The sequence below is a fragment of the Centropristis striata genome, chromosome 18, assembly GCF_030273125.1.
Source record: "Centropristis striata isolate RG_2023a ecotype Rhode Island chromosome 18, C.striata_1.0, whole genome shotgun sequence".
Lineage (NCBI taxonomy): Eukaryota > Metazoa > Chordata > Actinopteri > Perciformes > Serranidae > Centropristis > Centropristis striata.
Window position 1 is genome coordinate 18,270,744 of NC_081534.1, and position 6,807 is coordinate 18,277,550.

A 6,807-nucleotide genomic window follows, 5' to 3' on the forward strand; every position below is an offset into this window, starting at 1 on the left:
CCCCCACCCAACTTGTTCTGATCAGAGGGGTGTTTTTCATTTTGGCTCACAATGACTGGTTGAGTTGTATGTGACCGCAAATAACATCACATGGCAGCAATAAACTTTGTACCTTTTTCTTTTTAAAAACATGTTGATTGCTATCATACACAGAAAGTACAACACATCAAGATAACGCTACTCATGACGTAGAGCCTGCAGTAGTTTTCATGTCCATGCATTATACTTCATTATACATAAGATAATTTATGTAGACCTCTAGAAAGTATAGGACTGTGGATGTACATGTGATCAGGTAAAACAGCCTGTTCCCAGCCTGTATAGATATATGACCCGTTAAATGCACAATTTGTACTTTTCTGATGCTAGGGGTCTCTCAGTCAAAACAGTATTGTAATATAGGATTTAGTGACACCGGGGTTCAAAAATGGTTGCAAACATTCGTGATAATTTAAGTACATAGCTCAGCAAAATATGCAATGTGTCTAGTCATTTTTAGATATTTTAATGCAGAAAAGTTGCATATTTTACCTTTATAATGAAACACTACTTATCAACTCTCATCACAGATTACAGCTTTTGTTGGCTAGAATTGTGAGGGATTTTTGAGGCTAAAGGAGTGTCTCAAGCATATTTCTCTCTATTTCTCTAGAATAATATTTTTTTAAATATAGTTATAGTTATAGTTATACACAGTTGCGAAATGTTACTAGGTACATTCACTTAAGTACAATTTTGAGGTTCTTGTACTTTACTTGAATATTTCCATTTTATGTAACTTTATACTTCTCCTTCACCACATGTTAAGGTAGATATTGTACTTTTTATCCCATTATATTCAGCTGACAGCTCTAGTTACTTTTGACATGAAAATCATGATCAATTTAAAGTGAATAGATGTTGTTGTTGTATTGAGGAAATGAAAATGCTGCTTACATAAATGCATCAATAATAAATTATCTAATAATATATTTAGAATATATAAAACAATCTGAGTGGGTCCATTCTGCATACCAAATACTTTTACTTTTGATACTTTAAGAACATTTTGATGCTGATACTTTTGTACTTTTACTTCAGTAAGTTTTGAATGCAGGACTTTTACTTGTAGTGTACTTGTAATTTCTCAGTGTGGTATTAGTACTTTTACTTAAGTAAGAGATCTGAATACTTCTTCCATCACTGGTTCCATGAGACACAAATACAGCTTTCCTGTCTTATCCCTTGAGCTATCCTCTAGATTATCAGGTTAAGAATAAAGATAGATGGAATTGATGGGGTCAATACAGCATGTTCATGCAACTATTTCAATAAGAATATGATTATACAATTTTAAATTATATCAGTGTTTTTTTCTCCCAGAGGGATTCCAAACATGTTGAACAACACAGACAGAGAAGCGAGTGAAGCAGCAGACAATAAGGTGAAAAGAAGTCTGCTCAGCTAGTTACAAATTTTAATATAAAATATTTTAATATGGGTAACTACTGTTTGTCAGTTTATGAATATTTGAATTTTTGGGTACCCTAAAAATGCTTAATCACTTTTCTGAAAGAGTTAAATAATACCTAGGACTAATTAAACTATTAAGTGTTATAGTGTGGCCACGGTACCAAATATGAAATTAGACTGGCACCACAGTGCCACCTAGGGGCCGATCAATAAAACCTTAAAGGGTTATCCTCAGGAGGGCATTGACAATAATTGTACCAAGTTTTGTATAATAATGCACAAACTATCCCTTTAATCCTCATACAGTGTCTGAAGGAGGACTCTTAACTGATATGTATAAGTTAGAAAAAGTAAAGAAGTAAAAAGGACAGTGGTGGAAGAAGTATTCAGATCCTTTATTTCAGTAAAAGTACTAATACCACACTGTGAAATGACTCCACTCCGCTAATTTTAACTACCTAATAAACTTTTAAGTGGTTTAATTTATAAAAATGGGTAATCATTTTAAATGTATCATGTCTGTCATTTTAAATCTTGACCTGAAAAGTAATTAAAGCTGTCAGCTAAATGTAGAGGAGTAAAAAGTACAATATTTGCCTCAAAATGTAGTGGAGTAGAAGTATAAACATAAAATGTACATAAAAGTACCTCAAAATTTTACTATAAGTCCAGTACTTGAGTAAATGTACATAGTTACTTTCCACCATTGCTACCTGCCTCTTCTAACTTATACATATCAGTTAAGAGTCCTCCTTCAGAAACTGTATGAGGATTAAAGGGATAGTTTGTGCATTATTATACAAAACTTGGTACAATTATTGTCAATGCCTTCCTGAGGATAACCCTTTAAGGTTTTATTGATCGGCCCCTAGGTGGCACTGTGGTGGCAGTCTAATTTCATATTTGGTACCGTGGCCACACTTTAACACTTAAGGCAATGAAATTCATAGGGGTGGTATAGACTGGCCCCTGTAACGCACACACCCCGACGGCAGCATGCCCCGACACGCGTGTACTGCGAGGGCCCGCTCAGTACTGCTTGCAGTCCTAGTTTTTAGTTATAATTCAATTTCGACCAAAAATGTAGTTACTGCATTTAGGTTTTGTGAGACAGTATAGCTATATATGATTTGATGATATGGTTTGTTGGTTGGTTTGACCTTTTTGCTAATATCAGGCTAACTAACTAGCTAACTGCTAAGTACGTTTATTCAAGTGCTTTAATTTCCAGTATTTGTACTTTACTTGAGTCTTTTCTTTTTATGCCAGTTTCTAGTTCAACCCCACAACATCACAGAGGGAAATATTGTACTCCACTACATTTATGTCAGCTTTAGTTACTTTAAGATTTGTGGAAATTATGATTTTCGCATACAAATTAATAAAATGTTTTCTTATGAATTCAACTGAAACAGTTTATACAAGTACAGCTGAAATAATTGGTGATTAGAATAAATTAGCTGATAGAAAATTAATTGTCAGCTATTTTGATTATGTGTTTTTCATACAAATATACCAAAAATGTTTAAAGTTCCAGCATCTTAAATGTAAATATTTGCCACTTTTCCTTGTTTTCCTTGAAAAATGTTAAAGTTTGGACTCTTGGACAAAATAAACACTGTAAAGGTCTACTTTTGTTTAGAAATTGAGAGTTTTTTTTACAAACCAATCAATTGGTTAATAGAGGAAATAACGGAGTTGTAGTCCGCTACAAATTGGTTCAAAATGAGTACCACCACAACCAACAACAATAGCAAAATAGCTTATCTTACATAAATGCATGAAATAATAATCTTATCACAGGGGACCATTGCTGCATTAAGTAATTGAACTATTAAACATTGCTAGTGTCTTTTCCTCATTATAACTTATTTTACTAAAGTTCTATTTTTGATGCAGGACTTTTTACTTGTAATAATGTATTTCTAGAGTCTGATATTATTACTTTTACTTTAGTAAAAGTCCTAAATATGTCCTCTGCCTCTGGCTATTATTTCTTCTGTAACAGGAGAACTTGTTGACCTAGCATTAGCTACACACACACACACACACACACACACACACACAAAGCCTGAACTTGATACCTTTTGTTGTTCAGGCAACTAGCCGTTCAATTGTAACCATGGCGCCGGAGACCTGAGACCTGCATGTGTGTGTCATCGTCCCACTCATGATTTGTCATGTAAATTACCATTTCCAAGAAAGTTTCTCTCTGCTGCCAAATAAGAAGGGAAATACAGTGATTTGTTTAACAATATTCAAACTTTATTGGCTTTACATCGTGAAACTAAAGGCAACACTAGAAAACAAGGCACAAAATAAAAAGGTTTGAAAGAGAATAAGGAGCACAAAGTAAGCACAAAACATTTCAGGAGGCTTTTTGGCACCTGCAAGTGTCTACATATGGCTGTCAAAGTGGCGTGGGAGCAAAGCCAGGAAAAAAAAGAAAAGAAGAAATATCGTACCTACAAGACTGATGGCCTCTAACACAAAAGATAAAAGATATGGCACTACCGTGTGTGCACATAGAAATAAAGCTACAAGGCAAAAAGTAGGGAGTCAAAAAGCTTTTTACTTGTTGCTCTTGGGATTGAACACTGCAAGGCTGAAAACTGATAGGAGAGCCCTCCATGACCAAGCAAATTTTAAATCCTACTGGAAAGAAAAAACAAGTCATTCAATGCAACAATTGAAAATTACAACCAAAGTGGACTTCAAGTCATTACGTGACCGTTTGCATTATGGAGGAAATGTTGCAGTAAAGAACACGAGAGGTCTGTGCCTGTGGTTACAACATCACCGGTTAAGTTATTATATCTTAATGTGCTGTGAGAAGTTGTCCAGGATACAACCAGGCTAAATTATGTCATTCATAGCTGGTTAATGGCCATTTCTGCAGCATTTAAACACCTATAATTCTGTTGTGTGATTGGTCGAAATGTAGGCACTTAAATGCAGATGAAATGCCAGCCATTATAGGGATATTTTGGATTTACTGAAGCAGGGTTATATGAGGTTTTTATAGTCCGTGTAATGCCTACAGTAGATGGTGGTCAGCGTGCCCCCAGTTTGGAGAAGCAGGCACAGAAGCTGAAAAATGTGCTGCTGTGGACGGGAGCAGCAACAAAACATATTTTAACAAAGTCTACCTAAAAAAAATCAGTTTATTCCCCCTTTACCTTGCTGTCAAACAGTCCTGTTTAAGTTTATGCAAAGGGGAAGTGAAGCCACTCTATGCTCTAATCACAGTCACCAGACTCCATTGACAAAAACATAATTTTAGCTTGCAGAACATGCGAGTGGCTGGTTTATCGCTGCCTCGATTGTTTGTGATATTTGGGAGACATTGTTGAATTTGATCAAAAACACCAAAATCCACAACAACACTAACTAACCAACTAACTAACCGATCAAGGCTGCAGTAGACAAGCAACTCCTATATTCTGCAACCTACAGTCATGGAAAAAATTATTAGACCACCCTTGTTTTCTCTAATTTCTTGTTAATTTTAATGCCTGGTAGAACTAAAGGTACATTTGTTTTGACAAATATAATGATAACAACAAAACTAGCTGAGCAAGAGCTTAGTTTAAGAGCAGATATCGACATTTTCCATGGTTTCCTTGTTGATGATTTTGGTTATTATCAAGAAAACCATGGAAAATGTCGATATCAGCTCTTAAATTAAGTTCTTATCAGCTAGTTTTGTTATCATTCTATTTGTCCAAACACATGTGCCTTTAGTTGTACCAGGCATTAAAATAAACAAGAAACTGAGGAAAACAAGGGTGGTCTAATTATTTTTTCCATGACTAAATGACTGTTTTTGTCAATGGAGTATGATGGATTTGAGGAGAGCATGTGAACTCAAACAGGGTTATATGACGGAAAGTTAAAACAATGAAAATATTCTAAATATAGTGTAACCTTAAACTGATAATGATTTTAGGTGGACCTCTGTTTAGATGGATATGGCATGTTTTGCTGCTGCATCCATCCACAGCTTAGCTTCCATGTCAGTACTCCTCAAAACTGAAGATAATACACTATGGATAAGTACCTCATACAAACCCACTTCAATAAATCTAAAATGTCCCTTTAAGCAGCCTGGAATTTCCCCAGACAGCTTGTCACAAGCAATAGCTCTGTGAATTTGATGCAAGAAGTTAAGGCTGAGCATGACAAAACAGACATTTAAGCAGAATACAACACAGAAAACCACTTCACAGGGGTCTGAAAGTGCTGAGTCCCATTGATATTTAATAGGTGTGGCATATCATTTTTACAAACTACAACTATATATGGATATTAACTGAATAAGGCACTTTTCCTTATAAGAGGTGCACGGACTGAGTTAGTAACTTGTAGGAGAAGCTGCAGAGAGGAACACAATGGACATCTATTGGTATCCACGGATACCAGGGGTGTTTAGACACACCACGATGTCAACATGTGATGCTGTGTTCTTCAGGAATGCAGCTACCTACCGTGTCGAAAGCAGACTGGATTCAGTGGTTACACAGCATGCCACTCAAACAGCTGTGAATAAAACTCTAAATTTGAGCGAAGGCTCTCCGCATGCAGAGAATGAACGAATGGGTGCAGCTAAGGCAAAACTCTGGAGCCTTCTCGCCATAGTTGGGTCTTTGGGCTGTAGCCTAATGCCACCAGGTGACTAGGTTAAAAGGCGTGTTAATGGTGAGCAGCAGGAAACATGTAGTCCTAAATTACCCAAGCCAAAGAAAAAGAAGAAAAACATCTGCACTCATGAATTTCTTGCTGTTTGTGGTCATACAAAAATGGCGATTATTCATTCATTATTTAGTTAATATTCAAGACTGAGTATTTATACAAGCATGTGGATTTTTTTTTTTGGCTGGACAATGAAAACATTTACAAAGACGAAACAAAACAAAGCTTGTCAGTGCAATGCTCAATTTCCATGCCAAAACTGAGGACTTTGGCTCAATGCACACTGTTTCAAGGCATTCTTTCAACTAGCATATGGGCTAATCACAAATAATCAAGTGGTTTTTAAAGTGTCTAAATCCTTAAGAGCATATGCAATGGGAGGAAAAATCACAACTCCAAGCATCCAGCATGCAATAATGGAAAAAAGGCATCTAAACAAAACATTCTCGACACTGACCAGCCGCTACAAGCAAAAAGAACTGATAAACACTCCTTCATTTAGCCTTTCCTCAAGTTGAAACCTAGATGATGAATAAAAACAGGACATGGCTATGTACAGGAGGGGCAAAATGAATGAAAAAAAAAAAATGAAAAAAATCACAGTTAGCAGCAAGCTAATTAGAGAACTTGACATGAGCTCTAGCAAGGCCGCTTATGGGGTTT